This window comes from Pseudophryne corroboree, chromosome 3, assembly GCF_028390025.1.
Source record: "Pseudophryne corroboree isolate aPseCor3 chromosome 3, aPseCor3.hap2, whole genome shotgun sequence".
Taxonomy (NCBI): Eukaryota; Metazoa; Chordata; class Amphibia; order Anura; family Myobatrachidae; genus Pseudophryne; species Pseudophryne corroboree.
In genome coordinates, this window is record NC_086446.1 from 25225838 (window position 1) to 25244605 (window position 18768).

At 47.4% G+C, this 18768-nt stretch overlaps 1 protein-coding gene across 1 annotated transcript in view; it reads left to right on the forward strand.

Moving 5' to 3' along the window:
- LOC135057093 (zinc finger protein 268-like) overlaps positions 1-18768 on the forward strand; it is a 189224-nt gene that overhangs the window by 132667 nt on the left and 37789 nt on the right. The gene's annotated exons all lie outside the window — the stretch shown is intronic.

Below are 18768 nucleotides of genomic sequence, written 5' to 3' on the forward strand. Positions count from 1 at the left end.
TGTGGTGTCCTGTTATCATTTTTATAAAGGGGGAGCAGCCTGTGGTGTCCAGTTATTATTATTATACGGGGGGAGCAGCCTGTGGTGTCCTGTTATTATTATTATTATTATACAGGTGGAGCAGCCTGTGGTGTCCTGTCATCATTATTATACAGGGGGAGCAGCCTGTAGTGTCCTGTTATAATTATACAGGGGCAGCAGCATGTGGTGTCCTGTTGTTATTATTATTATTATACAGGGGGAGCAGCCTGTAGTGTCCAGTTATTATTATTATTATTATACAGGGGGAGCAGCCTGTGGTGTCCTGTTATTATTACTATTATTATTATTATTATTATTATTATTATTATAATAATAATAATAATAATAATAATAATAATACAGGGGGAGCAGCCTGTGGTGTCCTGTCATCATTATTATACAGGGGGAGCAGCCTGTAGTGTCCTGTTGTTGTTGTTGTTGTTATTATTATTATACAGGGGGAGCAGCATGTGGTGTCCTGTTATTATACAGGGGGAGCAGCCTGTTGTGTCCTTTTATTATTATAATTATACAAGGGGAGCAGCATGTGGTGTCCTGTTATTATTATTATACAGGGGGAGCAGCCTGTAGTGTCCTGTTGTTGTTGTTGTTATTATTATTATTATTATTATTATTATTATACAGGGGGAGCAGCCTGTGGTGTCCTGTCATCATTATTATACAGGGGGAGCAGCCTGTAGTGTCCTGTTGTTGTTGTTGTTGTTGTTGTTGTTGTTGTTATTATTATTATTATACTGGGGGAGCAGCCTGTGGTGTCCTGTTATTATTATTATTATTATTATACTGGGGGAGCAGCCTGTGGTGTCCTGTTATTATTATTATTATTATTATTATTATTATTATACAGGGGGAGCAGCCTGTGGTGTCCTATTATTATTATACAGGGGGAGCAGCCTGTGGTGTCCTGTCATTATTATACAGGGGGAGCAGCCTGTGGTGTCCTGTCATTATACAGGGGGAGCAGCCTGTAGTGTCCTGTTGTTGTTATTATTATTTTTATTATACAGGGGGAGCAGCCTGTTGTGTCCTGTTGTTGTTGTTGTTATTATTATATAGGGGGAGCAGCCTGTTGTGTCCTTTTATTATTATACAGGTGTGCGGTGTTCTGTTATTATTATAATAAGAGAGGGGGGCGGCCTGTGGTGTCCTGTTATTATTTCTATACAGAGACCAAAATGATCCCAAACTCCCCAATTGAGGCATTTATAACATATAGTAATTAGAGCAGTGTGACGTATAAGCAGGGCCGAAACTAGGGTTTCTGTCACCCGGGGCAAGGCAGTCATTTGGGTTACACTGCACCGCTCCAACACACATACACACAGGGTTACACTGCTCTGCTCCAGCACACATACACACAGGGTTACACTGCTCTGCTCCAGCACACATACACACAGGGTTACACTGCACCGCTCCAACACACATACACACAGGGTTACACTGCTCTGCTCCAGCACACATACACACAGGGTTACACTGCTCTGCTCCAGCACACATACACACAGGGTTACACTGCTCTGCTCCAGCACACATACACACAGGGTTACACTGCTCTGCTCCAGCACACATACACACAGGGTTGCACTGTACTGCTCCAACATACATACACAGGGTTACACTGCACTGCTCCAGCACACATATACACAGGGTTACACAGCACTGCTCCAACACACACACACACACACACACACACACTCTCAGGGTTACACTGCACACACACACTAGGTTAAAGTACAACACTGCACACACACATATTATACATATATAGCTGTCCGCCTCTCCCTACCTTTACACACTTCTAGTGATGATCAGTCAGGGCCCTGTCCTCTCCGTTTCTGAAGATGGCCGTCACACACACACAGCGCTAGCAGATGATTATGTGAGTGTGAAGTGGCGCCTCTGTGTTTCCGGGAAGCAGACTCTGTGGAGAATCCTGGCGCAGCGGAGCGGGGAGGCGCGACTTCACCCCTGCGCCGTCCTACACTGCATTTTTCCGCTTACCGCCGGCGCCCTCTCTCATTCCGCGCCCAGGTTGCGTGCCCCCCTAACCCCCCCCCTAGTTGCGGCTCTGGTATAAGTGCGTCATAGGACCCAGACTACTGCCCCTGAAGTGTGCAGTGTAAACATTTAGCAGTACAGCATTGTGTGACAGTCACTGGGGAGTCTAATGTTTGCCCAGGGCTGTATGACATGGGGGATACAGGCAATGGCGCCGAGAGAGGGGGGAAAGAGGGTACAAATTACCCAGGTCTAATAGAGGGGCCCCGAGCTTCCTCCCCCTTACCTTGCAGCAGTAGCTGCAGCTTTTCTCCTCAGCCCAGCACACTGTGTGCTGGGCTAGTGTGTGGCCATGGTGGCAGTTAAAATAAAAAAAAAATGGTATTTTTTCTAAGGATGCATGGCCACACCTCGTGTGATTAGGCCACGCCACTGAAAAGCACCTGGGCCCAGCCCGGCTCTCGACTGCCCTGGATAGAGGAGGATTTATCTATCTTTCGGTGCTTTATATCTATGTTACACGTGTGCTCTGTGGTGTTTATTATAATTACTAGCTGTTCTTCACACGGGAGATTCTGATTATCACGGTTGAACATATAATTGAGTGTTAATTTGGTAAATCTATAGAGATGTAAATTTGAGACGTCTTAATGTAAGTAAATATTAATCCATGGTTCTTGGCGTTACCCGAGGAGCACCCGTAGCAGATACGGTAAAAAGTGACTGGACCATTTTTGTAGTTTATAAACATTCTACACACTGGATTCTACAAATTGTGATCCGGTTGTCCGTTCACGATACATCATTATTTCAACGTTTCATCCCCTTAGGGGAGGTTTATTCAAATTCTAATTACTTAGTTTCCTACTTCCCACCTGAAGAATAACTATGTTACATTTCATCTTCCTGACGTATCGGGAAGTTAGAGAATTAGTGATGAGTGAGGGAGGGAGTCAGTGAGTGAGTGCTTTCGCATTTATATATAGATTATAGTTACTCCTAGACCACTGAGTGTTTACTAATAAGGATGAGATGCCTCACTGATTCCCCGAGAATGTTGAACGACGGGAGTCACATGTTTGGGAGGATACCAAATGATTATTCTGCCACATATAAATCTGTAGTAGGATCCCGGACTTAGACTGAGAGCCCTATTCCCAAAGGGCCACTAGAAATAGCTGGTATTACCCGATCGTGGTTGTTTGCAATGTCCAGACACAGTCACTCAGAGCAGCACGCACGCTTGCTGTGCGGTACCCACAAGGGTTCCAGTTGTATGCTGTAATCACAAAGTTAAGTTGTCCAAAGCTCACCAGAGTCAATTAGCAATAGTCCATATCTGGATCCTCAGGGTTCAGAGAAGATATGTGTAGGCAGGTTGGCAGGCTTGACGCATTTCCCTGGGCACAGCCACCCATCTTCATCAGAAGTGATCCTCAGTCTTATCAATGGCTCTATTTAAACCCCTTTAATAGGCTGATTACTAGCAGCTGATACAGAGTAATTCAGAAATTCATACATCAAAATAATAACAGCAGGTATAGAATGGCAGTCTAATACATGTAATAGAGGAAAAGAGTTATGGTAGACTTACCATTGTTAACTCTCTTTCTGCGAGGTACATTGGGTTCCACAGGGAAACATCGGGGTGAAGAGATGGATCTTGATCCAGAGGCACCAACAGGCTAAAGCTTTAGGCTGTCCCAGGATGCATTGGGGCCTCCTCTATAACCCTGGCTCCAGGCACTGGGAGCTCAGTTTTGTTAACCAGTCCAATGCAGAAGCAGGTGAAAGAGATAACAGATGTTAGTCACATAGAACCACGTTCTCACGACAGGAGAAGGTACCAGCAGCTAATGCCATACAAACCCATAGAAGCTAGATGCGTCAGGGTGGGCGCCCTGTGGAACCCAATGTACCTCGCAGAAAGAGTGTTAACAATGGTAAGTCTACCATAACTCTCCTTTTCTGCAGCAGGTTACATTGGTTTCCACAGGGAAACATCTGGGATGTCCTAAAGCAGTTCCTCAAGGGAGGGGATGCGCCTTAGCATATATAAGAATCCGGCATCCTGGAAGGTGAAAGTATCAAAGGCATAGAACCAATATTTCAGCGGATGCGCCACGGCAGGCCACCCAAGAAGCTCCAACAGACTGAGTAGAATGGGCATTAATAGCAGCAGGAGCTGGGAGTCCAGCCTGCGTATAAGCTTGTGCAATCACCATTCTAATCCATCTAGCCAAGGTCTGCTTATTTGCAGGCCAGCCACGTTTGTGGAAACCAAACAGTGCAAAGAGGGTATCTGACCTCCTGATAGAGGCAGTCCTCTCCACATAGATACGGAGAGCCCTTACCACATCCAAAGTACATTCTTTGGGAGACAAGTCCGAAGAGATAAAGGCCGGAACCACAATCTTTTGGTTAAGGTGAAAAGATGACACCACCTTAGGCAAATAACCTGGGCGAGTTTGTAGAACTGCCCGGTCACGGCGAAATATCAAAAAGGGTAGGACAGAGCGCCTTAGTCCGACGCCCATCTTGCACAGGCAATAGCCCGCAAGAACAGGACCTTGGCCGTGAGCCATTTAAGGTCCACCGATTTAAGAGGTTCGAATGGAGACTCTTGCAGGGCATGTAGTACAACAGTTAGATCCCATGGAGCCACAGGAGAGACATAGGGAGGCTGAATCCGCAATACACCCTGAGTGAATGTATGAACGTTAGGTATAGATGCAATTTTCCTCTGAAACCAAACCGACAAGGTAGATATGTGAACCTTGAGGGAGGCCAGACAAAGGCCTATTTCCAAGCCTTGTTGCAGAAAAGCCAGAATTCTGGAAGTACTGAATCTGTATGCATCATAATTCTTATCGGCACACCAGGTGAAGTAAGAATTCCAGACTCTGTAATAAATCCGGGCAGATGCCGGTTTGCGGGCCTTTAACATAGTTTTTATAACCACCTCGGAGAATCCTTTGGCCCTCAGGAGTGATGCTTCAAGAGGCACACCGTCAAAGCATGTCTGGCCAGATCTGGGTAAAGACAAGGGCCCTGTATGAGGAGGACTGGGCGTTGAGGAAGTAGAAGGAGATGTCGACAGACCCTGCAGGTATGAGAACCAATGCCGTCTGCGCCATGCTGGAGCAACTAGAAGTAGTATACCCCCTTCTTGTTTGAACTTCCATAGTACCCTGGGCAGGAGTGACATTGAAGGGAACATGTACGGCAGCCGGAAGTTTCATGGAACCGCCAGTGCATCCGTGAACGCTGCTTGAAGATCCCTGTTCCTTGATCTGAAGACCAGAATCTTGTGATTGTGTCGAGATGCCATGAGGTCTACGTCCAGTAGACCCCACAGGTACACTAGGAGTTGAAAGACTTCTAGATGAAGACTCCACTCTCCGGCATGCTTGTCCTGGTGACTGAGGAAGTCTGCTTCCCAGTTCAGGACACCCGGAGTGAACACTGCCGATATGGCTGGCAGATGACGTTCCGCCCAAGGAAGGATTTTTGATACTTCCATCATTGGCATGCGGCGTTGATTGCCGTCTTGATGGTTTATGTATGCCACCGTGGTGGCATTGTCTGATCGTACTTGAACAGGCCTGTTCTGTACTAGGGGCAGGGTGAGAGATAGTGCTCTAGAATGTTTATTGGGAGGACTAATTCCTCCTTGTTCCAGCGACCACGAAAAGAGTGTTGCTCTAACACTGCTCCCCATCCCGTCAGACTGGCGTCCGTTGTCAGCAGGACCCAGAAGGGACGGCCCCTGCTCAATTGCTGTTCCTGGAGCCACCAGGTCAGCGACAGACGAACCTCCGGAGTCAAAGAAATCATGTGATATCGGATCCGATGAGGCAGGCAGTCCCACTTGGAAAGTATTAACCTCTTAAGTGGGCGAGAATAAAATTGAGTGTTCTCTACCATGTCGAATGCTAACACCATCAGGCCAAGTACTTGCATCGCCGAGTGTATCGACTCTCTGGGGCGATGAAGGAAGCATCGTATCCTGTCCTGAAGCTTCAGGACTTTTTCTTGAGACAGAAACAGTCTCTGACTGTGTGTGTCCAGGAGTGTCCCCAGGTGCACGATGCTCTGAGCTGGGACCAGCGAGGACTTCTTCCAATTGATAAGCCACCCGTGGGCTTGCAGGAAGGTTACCGTCTGAAAGGATTGCCCCTATATTCTTTAACCCTCGATGTGATGGCCTCTCAGACGTCCGTGAGTGTAAACCTTTAGCCACAAGTTACATGCACAACACAAGCAGTAAAGATTCACACTGTTTATTGTTCGTTTAACAAAAGTATATAAAAGAAAGGATTTAGGGCGTGTATATCCCAAGTCAATAACTAATTGGACAGAACACAAAAAGGGGCTAACATAACATGATTGGCTAGGAACTGCCGCAGTGGAAGGATATGCATATATGGGCAAGTTTGTATTTCAAATAGGGAGGTTGTTCACACGGTATAAAAAAGATAAGAGACAAGGACAGTAGCAAGGAATGTGCTGGAACATTAAGTTCTATAACACAAGCAATTCTATGACATTGAAGCAGAGACGAGCTTTAACCCTTTCAATCCCCTCTTAGAATCATTATTGTTATACTATATGATTCTTGCAAAGCTTACGTCTTTCTGCACACCAATGGCGCAATTTTTAGCCTGAGCGGGAGTTGCAGTAATTGTTGGGCATTTTAAGAAGGGTTAATCGTTGAGTTAATGATGTTCCGTGTTCATCCTTTTCATCTAAGGCTTCAGCGGGCTTATAGCCCCATGGGGTACCTGTGTTCCAGGCAGCCGCGGACCATGAGCTGCAATCATTTCCCCAGTTATGGCCTGTAACGCAAATATAGGGTACCTCGGGGCTTAGGTTGTCTGTGGTGTCAGCGCGGATCTGGTAGTCAACAGACTTTTGGACAGCAGCTAGTTGGGGGAATTGGAAATAATCTAGTATGTAGGTTGCGCTGTATGTGGTGGAAGAGTTATACCATAGTGTCAGTTTCCCTTATTCTGAGTTATATCAACCTCAGTCATTGAGAGGGGAAAATGGGCCAGTAGGGCTATCAAGATAGTCCCCAGGGTAAAGATAGGGGGCATTTTCTTCATCCTCCTCTGGTCTTCTGTCTTCGCTAGGTGGGAGGTCAGGGCTGTCTGCCCCGGTTCGTACCTCACTGGAATCACTTGCTTCCCTCTCTAGGTCTGGTCTAGGAACCTTTTTTACTCGGGATGCATGGATCCAGGTAGGACTTTCCTCTGTCAGGACTGCTGTTCGGGTAACTGCTACGACCTCTGTCTCTGGACCATAGGTGAAGTCTCCTGGGCTCTTGTTCCTGGGGAGCACCTTCACCACGACTCTGTCTCCGACTTTAAAGGGGTGTGTAGGTTCCTGTGGATTCAAAGGGTTTTTACAAACAACCTCATGTTCAATTTCATCAAGTTTGGTTATGAGGGCCCTGACATACTCTTCCCTTATAAATTCTAGATCTCCTTCCTGTATCATCAACGGTTTCTTAGCCCAGGGTGTGGGGAAGGGTCTACCCATTAGTATTTCAAAGGGTTCAAAGGGTGAGTATCCTAGAGTTTTCTGTGGGGTCATTCTGATTTCTGCTAGGACAATGGGAAGGACCTGCTTCCATTTGTGGAAGGTACCTCCTGTGGCCTTCCTTAGTTTGTCTTTGAGGGTCCTATTCATTCTTCCTACGACCCCTGAACTCTGCAGGTGGTACGGGATGTGAAACTTCCACTCCACCTGCAGAGCTTTTACTAAGGCCTGTGTGATTTTGGCTGTAAAGGCTGAGCCTTTATCACTATTTATTTGCAGGGGGCACCCCCATCTAGGGATGATTTTCTGTGTTAGGATTCTTGCTACTGTCTTGGCATCCTCTGACTTAGTTAGGAATACTTCTGGCCAGCGGGAGAACATATCTACAATGACCAGGGCATATTCTTGTTTACCTGTACCAGGGATATGGGTAAAATCAATTTGTAAGTGTGTAAAAGGGGTGGTGGGGTATTCAAGATGCTGGTGTTTAGCTTTATTAGGGTTGTTAGGGTTGTTCCTGAGGCAAGTGATGCATCTGCTAACATACTGGTCCACAAGTGATTTGGCATTAGTAACATAAAAATCATTGGTTAGTAGGAGGAGTGTTGTGGCTTCACCACGGTGACCAACACCACGGCACTGGGCAACGAGCAAAGGGGCACTGGACTGGGGTATACAGGGTTTCCCCTCTTTGCAGATTAATCCTGATTTAGGATTTTTTCTGCAGAATTGGGTAAGTCCAGTCGGAGAGATCAGTATTAGTCGCAGCAGCTTGAAGTTGAGTGAGCAGATGGACGTTGTCAAGGGAGGGACATGCTCTAGTGAGTGCAATGAGTTCTGCAGCTTGCGCGGACTGATAAGGTATTGGCAGGGTTTCCAACACAGTGTCAGGGAGGGTGACAATGGCATAGCCAGCCTGGTATGTATTGTCATTGGGCCTACTACAGGAGCCGTCAACAAAAACTATGTCTGCGCCTGGTATGGGAACGGGAGACATGTCAAGTCTGGGAGAAGTTTCAGCTTCAATGGAAGCAGCACAGTCATGTAGGTCGGGTGGTTCATCCTCGGGACCTTTCAAGCCTAAAAGGGCATTGAGAATGGGTGCAGGGCCAGAAGAACTAGCAGTGTACTTGATGGTAAGGGTAGGGTTACTCAAAAGGAGTACTTCATATCCACTAAGGCGTTGTGCTGACATGTGCTGTGTGTGCAAGCCTTTAAGTATTGCCAGGACATCATGTGTGGTGTGGAGTACTGTGATGTGGCCTAAAGTGAGGGTAGTGGCCATTTCTGCAACCATTGCACAGGCTGCCAAAGCCCTGAGGCAGGCAGGCATACCTTGCACAGACACTGGCATGACTTTGGAAAAAAAATGCCACGGGGCGCAACTTCCCTCCATGAAACTGTGTGAGCACCCCCGCCATGGTTTTACAATTGTCCCTTGCATATAGATGGAAAGGTAGTACATAATTGGGGAGGCCAAGTGCCGGACTTTTCATCAACATACATTTTAAACTTTCATATGCAGTTAACATTTCTTGTGACCATTGTACAGTTTTAGGTTTGTCCTTCAGTGTGGCTTGTCTCAAAATGTTATCATAATAAGAGCAATCAGAAATCCACTGTCTGCAGTAATTTACCATACCCAGGAAGGACAGTAGTTCCTTCTGGGTAGTTGGGGTGACCAGGCCCAATACAGACTGTATGCGTTGTGGACTGATTTTCCTCTCTCCCTGAGTGAGCACAAAACCTAAGTAATCAACATGCTTTTTACACCATTGCATTTTTGTTTTGGACACCTTGTGTCCACATTCACAAAGCCAGTTTAGTAATGAAACACCATCCTCTCGGCAGGCCTCCTCAGTTTGACTACAGAGCAGCAGATCATCTGCATACTGTAGCAGGACTGAACCATGGTGAGGTTGCCAGGGCCCCAATGTGGCCTGGAGACAACAGGTGCGTCAATAATCTGCACCAGGTAAGTTGTTTACCCTCAAAAGAAAAGGCAAAAAGTAATTGTGTCTGTGAATCTACAGGTATGCTGAAAAAGGCATTCTTCAAATCAATTACAGAGAAGAACGCAGCATCTGCAGGGATTGCAGAAATGAGTGAGTTTACATCTGGGACAATTGGTGCAATTGGGACAATTAACTGATTGATCGCTCTGAGATTCTGTACAAATCTTATACTGCCATCAGCTTTGGCAACAGGGTTCACAGAAGTACAGTATGGTGATACAATATGTCTGAGAATACCCTGTTGTAAGAATTGCTGTATCATGGGGCGGAGACCTTCTATCTTTTCTGGTGAGAGGGGATACTGCATAGGTCAGAACACAAAACACTGGTTGTTGCACCGCTGTCCACTAAAAAGGGAATTTTACTTCCATTTATAATAAGTGGCAGCAGAGGTGAATCTTTCCCTGACTGCGGGGTTGGTTCTGTCTGTCAAAGCGTCTGGAGTTCTGATAGTTATGAGTGGGTGCAGGTTTCTTTACATCAAAACACCCTGCAGCCTCTTTCTCATATAAATGTTTTTTTTCAAAATCTATCGTACTATCAGAAGTCCAGGAAGAGACATTTTGCTTAACAGAAACTATGACAGAAGGTAGAAGGTTGTTAATGAAGGTGGAAATGAGTAAGCTTTCTGAGTTAAGCAAAGGTAAGCCAGCGTCATCTGTCCAGCAGTCCTTAAACCTTTTCCAAAACTCAGTAACAGACTCCGAAGGTTTCTGTTTACAAGCTACAGCGACAGGCAAAAAAGCACAGGCAAAGGAGCACGGGTTTTAAAGACTTCCTTCATATGTGTATAGCTGCGTCCTTTGCAAGCTTCGCGCAAATAAGATATACAGCCATCGAGGGTAATAGTGGGCTTGGGACAGTGTTTTACTATTATCTAAACTCTGGGTTACTGGTGCGTTAGGGATAGAGCTAGTGGACGCACCCTCCAGCAGTGGAGTTGGAGGCGATCCCATCTGGTGTGAAAGGGTTACTGCTGCCAAGAGATCTGTGTCTCCGAGCGCAGGATATATTGGAATGTAAGGGGGAGGGAGAGGGTTTTCAAAGATTTACAGTTTCTCACTTCTTCGCTTCTGTGCTGTTGGGAACTGACATTTTTTTTAATCCTCCATATAGAAAAGGTAATTACTGCCTTCCCGTAGGAATGGGTCCTGTCCTGCTTTCTCTGTCCATCCCGCTAAATTATCCACCCATGGGTTAACTAAGTAATACTCTGAGGTAGAGTTGCGGGCGACATACATCTTGCATGTCTCACCAGGGAGGGGCGGGGGATATGTAGTTTTTTTTTACTCTGACTAGAGCCCATTGTCAGACAGTAATATAAATCAACAGTACAACTTTAAAAGAAAATATCTAAAATTTACAACACTCTACTATACATGCATCAGCTAACCAGTTAATTAGTCATTGACAATATCACAATATTATCTGTATAGTGAGAACATGAAATCTTTTGACGTGTACGATACTTACCATTCGTACAAGATGTCAGAAAAATACAGCGTTTTAAACAGGAAGCAGGAAAAGTGTTTGAGTAAAGATATCTGGCAGACGAAAACTTACCAGCCGTCTGGACCAAATATAAGAACTTATCTCACTACAAACATACAAGAATATATAGACGATCAAATCGAGGTATTCTCTACGTTACGTATAGACTCCCAGGTCTATTTTAAGTATCCCAGATACTAACGTCTTTGGAGAATTGCGCTTGGACCCCTGGTCCCTTCTCAGACGTATCTTTAAGTCCCAGACATTAAAGATGTTTGGTCACGTGTTCCCAGAACACTGACACGGATTCAGCTTCAGTGTATGACCGCAATCCCGTATGGCAAAGACAGACAATAAATTCTCTATCTTACCATTCGGGGACGACCACTGAATCGCGGACGGAGCCCCCACTTGAAAGGATTGCCCCTATATTCTTTAACCCTCGATGTGATGGCCTCTCAGACGTCCGTGAGTGTAAACCTTTAGCCACAAGTTACATGCACAACACAAGCAGTAAAGATTCACACTGTTTATTGTTCGTTTAACAAAAGTATATAAAAGAAAGGATTTAGGGCGTGTATATCCCAAGTCAATAACTAATTGGACAGAACACAAAAAGGGGCTAACATAACATGATTGGCTAGGAACTGCCGCAGTGGAAGGATATGCATATATGGGCAAGTTTGTATTTCAAATAGGGAGGTTGTTCACACGGTATAAAAAAGATAAGAGACAAGGACAGTAGCAAGGAATGTGCTGGAACATTAAGTTCTATAACACAAGCAATTCTATGACATTGAAGCAGAGACGAGCTTTAACCCTTTCACCGTCCATTGCAGATGACTGAGGAGGACTTTGTGGAAATTTGTCAGAATCAGCAGGTTGTCCAGATACAGCAGGATTCTGACTCCCTGGGACGGAGATGGGCTGTCATCACAGCCATGACCTTGGTGAAGATCCGAGGAGCCGTAGCCAGTCCAAATGGCAGAGCCTGGAATTGGTAGTGAAGGTTGCCAATAACAAACTGCAGGAACTGCTGATGCGACATGGCAATAGGAATATGCAGGTATGCGTCCTGTATATCCAGGGATACCATATAGTCTCCAGGTTCCATAGCCAGTACAATGGAGCGCAGTGTTTCCATACGAAACCTGGGCACTCTCACAAGCTTGTTCATTGATTTGAGATTTAGTATAGGCCAGAAGGACTCATTGGGTTTCTGGACCAGAAACAGGGTCGAGTAATAACCTCTGCCTCTCTGGGACTGAGGTACCGGCACAACCACTCCTGTACTCAGGAGGGAACTCACCTCAGTTTGTATAGCTTGCACCTTTAACAGATCCGAAGCGAGGGCTGTAGTGCAGAACTAGCGAGGGGGACGTCTCTTGAACAAGACAGCGTACACTTGAGAGACAACTTCCAGTACCCATGCGTCTGAACCAGACTTGGGTAAACTGTAGTAGTCTGCTTCCCACCCTGGGATCCCCCAGAGGGAGGCCCGTCCCATCATGCAGCAGGCTTGTCATGTTTTGAGTAAGGCTGACGGGTCATCCAGGATTGTTTTGCCTTGGGATTTGTGGTTTTGGGAGCACGAGATTGTCTCGGGTATGCCTGGCCTTTTGCTTTCCCTTGAGGCCGAAAGGAACGAAAAGTGGTACTCTTTGTCTTCTGTGCAGTGGGGAGAAATGCTGTCTTAGCAGCTGTTAATTCAGACACAATTTTATTCAGGTCTTCCCCAAACAAAATGTCCCCAGTAAAGGGGAGTACCTCCAAGGTCTTTTTGGAGTCTAGGTTCACTTTCCACAACCTTAACCACAGTATGTGACGAGCCTGGACAGACGTAGTCGACACCTTGGCTGCCAATACACCCGCCTCAGAGGACGCCTCCTGAATGTAATAGGTGGCGGTGGTAATGTGAGACAGGTATTATCTGGCATTGTCAGATATATCCTTGGGCAGCTCTTCCTCTAATGCCTGCACCCATGCCTCAATACTTTTTGCAGCCCAGGAGACATCTATAGTGGGTCTATGAATGGCTCCAGTAAGGGAGTAAATAAACTTCAGGCATCCCTTTACACGCTATCTCTCGGTTCCTTCAGTGAGGTGACAGTGGTGACAGGCAGAGTAGACGACACCACAAGGCAGGTGACGTGAGAATCCACCAGGGGTGGAGTCTCCCATTTGTTACATAACTCTGCAGGGAGAGGATAGCGAGCCAAGGCCCAATTAGGCAGAGGGAATTTCTTCCCTGGATTAGACCAGAGTTCCCGTCTGATGTCCACAAGATGATCAGAATGGGGTAATACAGTTTTCTCTGACGTCCTAGTGGATGCTGGGAACTCCGTAAGGACCATGGGGAATAGACGGGCTCCGCAGGAGACTGGGCACTCTAAGAAAGAATTAGATCTACTGGTGTGCACTGGCTCCTCCCTCTATGCCCCTCCTCCAGACCTCAGTTAGAATCTGTGCCCGGCTCGAGCTGGTTGCACACTAGGGGCTCTCCTGAGCTCTTAGTAAAGAAAGTATTTATTAGGTTTTTTATTTTCAGTGAGATCTGCTGGCAACAGACTCACTGCTACGAGGGACTTAGGGGAGAGAAGCAAACCTACCTGCTTGCAGCTAGCTTGTGCTTCTAGGCTACTGGACACCATTAGCTCCAGAGGGATCGAACACAGGCCCTGCCTCGGTCGTCCGGTCCCGCGCCGCCGTCCCCCTTGCAGAGCCAGATGATGGAAGATTCCGAGGAGAAAATCGGCGGCTGAAGACTCCGGTCTTCATTAAGGTAGCGCACAGCACTGCAGCTGTGCGCCATTGCTCCCCATGCATACCACATACTCCGGTCACTGATGGGTGCAGGGCGCTGGGGGGGGCGCCCTGTGCTGCAATTAGATTACCTTAAAAATGGCAAAAAAAACACATAATATAGTCTAATAAACTATATATATGTAAAAATCCCCTGCCATAATATTAATAAAAAGAGCGGGAGAAGCCCGCCGAAAAAGGGGCGGGGCTATCTCCCTCAGCACACTGGCGCCATTTCCTCTTCACAGCTCCGCTGGAAGGACGCTCCCCAGGCTCTCCCCTGCAGTTTCCAGGCTCAATAGGGTAAAAAAGAGAGGGGGGGCACTAAATTTAGGCGCAATACTGTGTATTATAGCTGCTATAGGGTAAATCACTTTGTGTAGTGTAAATCCCTGTTTATATAGCGCTGTGGTGTGTGCTAGCATACTCGCTCTCTGTCTCCCCAAAGGACTTGGTGGGGTCCTGTCCTCAGTCAGAGCATTCCCTGTGTGTGTGCGGTGTGTCGGTACGGCTGTGTCGACATGTTTGATGAGAAGGCTTATGTGGAGGCGGAGCAGGTGCCGATAAATGTGTTGTCACCCCCTGCGGGGTCGACACCAGAGTGGATGGATATGTGGAAGGTATTAACCGACAGTGTCAACTCCTTGCATAAAAGGTTCGATGACATAACAGCTGTGGGACAGCCGGCTTCTCAGCCCGTGCCTGCCCAGGCGTCTCAAAGGCCATCAGGGGCTCAAAAACGCCCGCTACCTCAGATGGCAGACACAGATGTCGACACGGAGTCTGACTCCAGTGTCGACGACGAGACTAATGTACATTCCACTAAGGCTATCCGTTGCATGATTACGGCAATGAAAAATGTGTTGCAAATTTCTGACATTAACCCAGGTACCACTAAAAAGGGTATTATGTTTGGGGAGAAAAAGCAACCAGTGGTTTTCTCTGACGTCCTAGTGGATGCTGGGTACTCCGTAAGGACCATGGGGAATAGACGGGCTCCGCAGGAGACTGGGCACTCTTAAAAGAAAGATTAGGTACTATATCTGGTTTGCACTGGCTCCTCCCTCTATGCCTCTCCTCCAGACCTCAGTTAGAATCTGTGCCCGGCCAGAGCTGGATGCACCCTAGGGGCTCTCCTGAGCTTCCTAGAAAAGAAAGTATTTGTTAGGTTTTTTATTTTCAGTGAGATCTGCTGGCAACAGACTCACTGCTACGTGGGACTGAGGGGAGAGAATCAAACCTACCTGCTTGCAGCTAGCTTGGGCTTCTAAGGCTACTGGACACCATTAGCTCCAGAGGGATCGAACACAGGCCCAGTCCTCGGTGGTCCGGTCCCGGAGCCGCGCCGCCGTCCCCCTTGCAGAGCCAGAAGAACCGAAGAGAAGTTGAAAATCGGCGGCTGAAGACTCCAGTCTTCATTAAGGTAGCGCACAGCACTGCAGCTGTGCGCCATTGCTCCCACAGCACACCACACACTCCGGTCACTGATGGGTGCAGGGCGCTAGGGGGGGGGGGGGCGCCCTGGGCAGCAATTAGATTACCTTTTGGCAATAAAAACACACATAATACAGTCTAGTACTGTATATGTGTAAAAACCCCCGCCATTAAAGTACATAAAAGGACAGAAGCCCGCCGCTGAGGGGGCGGGGCCTTCTTCCTCAGCACACCGGCGCCATTTTCTCTTCACAGCTCAGCTGGAAGGAAGCTCCCCAGGCTCTCCCCTGCAGTATCCTGGTACACAAAGGGTAAAAAAGAGAGGGGGGGCACATAAATTTAGGCGCAAAACTGTGTATATAAGCTGCTATAGGGGAAAAATCACTCAGTATAGTGTACATCCCTGTATTATATAGCGCTGGGGTGTGTGCTGGCATACTCTCTCTCTGTCTCTCCAAAGGGCCTGGTGGGGGAACTGTCTTCAAATAGAGCATCCCCTGTGTGTGTGGTGTGTCGGTACGCGTGTGTCGACATGTCTGAGGTAAAAGGCTCCTCTAAGGAGGTGATAGAGCGGATATGTGTGTGGGAGGGTGTCTCCGTCGACAACGCCGATACCTGTTTGGATATGTGTAAGTGCTGAGGTAAAATTATTGCACAAAAGGTTAGGGAACAGAAAGGAAATCTACCCTGGTCTGTCCCTATGTCACAGAGTCCTTCAGAGTCTCTCTATGCTCACTATCCAAAATAAATCGACACAGAGTTTAACTCCACTGTCGACTACGATAATGCAAAGTTACAGCCAAGAGGGCTAAAAGATATTCAATATATGATTATTGGAATAAAAGATGATTTGCATATCACTGATGACTCATCTGTCCCTGACACGAGAGTACACATGTTAAGGGGAAGAAAGCTGAGGTAAATTTCCCTCCTCTCATGAGGAAAAAGAGCGGGAATCTCCAGACAAGAGACGGCAGCTTCCCACAAGAGAATTCTCAGGCTGTATCCTTTCCCCACTAGGGCCAGGATGTGATGGGAATCTTCCCCTAGGGTGTCCCGTTTGCACAGAAGGTAGCACTAGCTATTCTCAGGGATCCTGCAGATAGCGTGCACATTCTAGTATACTACCCAGACCGGCGATTGAGTCGGCATGGGTTTATAGCGCTGTGGCAGCGTGGACAGCTACCTTATCAGCAGAGATTGAGACCCTAGTATGCATATAAATATTTTAAGATGCTGTCTTAAGTGATAGATATATAATTATGAAGCATGCCCAAAGGGACATGAGTATACTGGGTCCTAGAACAAAAGCTATGTCGATTTCTGCTTGACGTGTCCTGTGGAATATACATTGGACAGATGATGCCGACTTAAGAGGCATATGGAAGGCTGAGGATTGTGTGGAGAAAGGTTCTCGGGCCTGGTCTCCACAGCTATAGTTGGTAATTCTGCTAGTTTGCCCTATATTCCTGCACAGCCTAGGAAAGCACGACATTATTAAATGCAGCTTTTCGAATAAAGAAACAAGAAAGTCTGAGGTGCGTCCTTTCTTGTCAGAGCCGGGGGCAGAGGAAAGAAGCTGTACAACACAGCTAGTCCCCAGGAACAGAAGTCCTCCCCGGCCTCTACAAAAATCCACCGCATGTCGCTGGGGCTCCACAAGGCGGAGCAAGGCCCGGTGGGGACACGCCTTCGTAAGTTCAGCCACAAGTGGGTTCACTCCCTGTTAGATCCCTGGGCAATAGAAATTGTGTCGCAGGGATACAGGCTGGACTGTGAGAAGATGCCCCCTCACCGAGGACTCGGCGGGCTTCCCCTCAAGAGAGGGAGCCAGTGTTAACTGCAATTCGTAAATTGTATCTTCAACAGGTGGTGGTCAAGGGTCCCCTCCTTCAACAAGAGGGTGTTATTATTCGACCATGTTATAATCCCGGAACCAGACGGTTCGGTTAGACCCATATTGAATTAAAATCCCTGAACATATACCTGAAAAGGTTCAAGTTCAAGATGGAATCGCTAAGAGCGGTCATTGCAAGCCTGAAAAGGGGGAGACTTTATCGGGATATAAGGGATGCATACCTTCATGTCCCCATTTATCCACCTCATCAGGCGTACCTCAGAATTGCGGTACAGGATTGTCATTACCAATTTCACCAAGGTAATGGGGGATATGATGGTGCTCCTGCAGAAGCAAGGTGTCACTATTATCACATACTTGGATGATCTCATAAAAGCGAGATCAAGAGAGCAGTTGCTGGACAGCGTATCACCTTCTCTGGAAGTGAAACGGCAACACGACTGGATTCTATATATTCCGAAGTCGCAGTTGGTTCCTACAGCTCCTCTGCCTCGCCTAGGCATGATCCTAGACACAGACCAGAAAAGGGTTTATCTCCCGATAGAGAGAGCTCAGGAGCTCATGACACTGGTCAGGAATCTATTGAAAACCAAAACAGGTGTCAGTGCATCACTGCACTCGAGTCCTGGGAAGGATGGTGGCATCATACGAGGCCATCCCCTTCGGCTGGTTCCATGCAAGGACAATGGAACTTACTGGACAAGTGGTCCGGATCACATCTTCAGATGCATCGGTTAATCACCCTATCCCCCAGGACCAGGGTGTCTCTCCAGTGGTGGCTGCGGAGTGCTCACCTTCTCGAGGGCCGCAGATTCGGCATTCAGGACTGGGTCCTGGTGACCACGGATGCAAGCCTCCGAGGGTGGGGGGCAGTTACACAGGGAAAAAAATTCCAAGGTTTGTGGTCAAGCCAACAGACTTGCCTTCACATCAATATCCTGGAACTAAGGGCCATATACAACGCCCTAAGTCAAGCGGAGTTCCTGCTTCGCGACCAACCGGTTCTGATCCAGTCAGACAGCAGGGGCTCATGTAAACCGCCAAGGCGGCACAAGGAGCAGGGTGGCGAGGGTAGAAGCCACCAGAATTCTTCGCTGGGCGGATAATCAAGTAAGCGCACTGTCAGCAGTGTTCATTCCGGGAGTGGACAACTGGGAGGCAGACTTCCTCAGCAGACACGACCTCCACCCGGGAAATTGGTGACTTCATCAGGAAGTCTTCACGCAGTTTTGCAAATTGATGGGAACTGCCTCAGGTGGACTAGATGGCGTCCCACCTCAATAAAAAGATAAAAAAAGGTTTTACGCTGGGTCAAGGGACTCTCAGGCGATAGCTGTGGTCGCACTAGTAACACCGTGGGTGTTCCAGTCGGTCTATGTATTCCCTCCTCTGCCTCTCAGACCCAAGGGCTGAGAATTGTAATAAAAGGAGGAGTGTGAATAATATTCTTTGCTCCGGATTGGCCAAGAAGGACTCGGTACCCGGAACTGCAAGAAATGCTCTCAGAGGACCCATGGCCTCTGCCTCTCAGACAGGACATGTTGCAACAGGGGCCCTGTCTGTTCCAAGACCTTACCGCGGCTG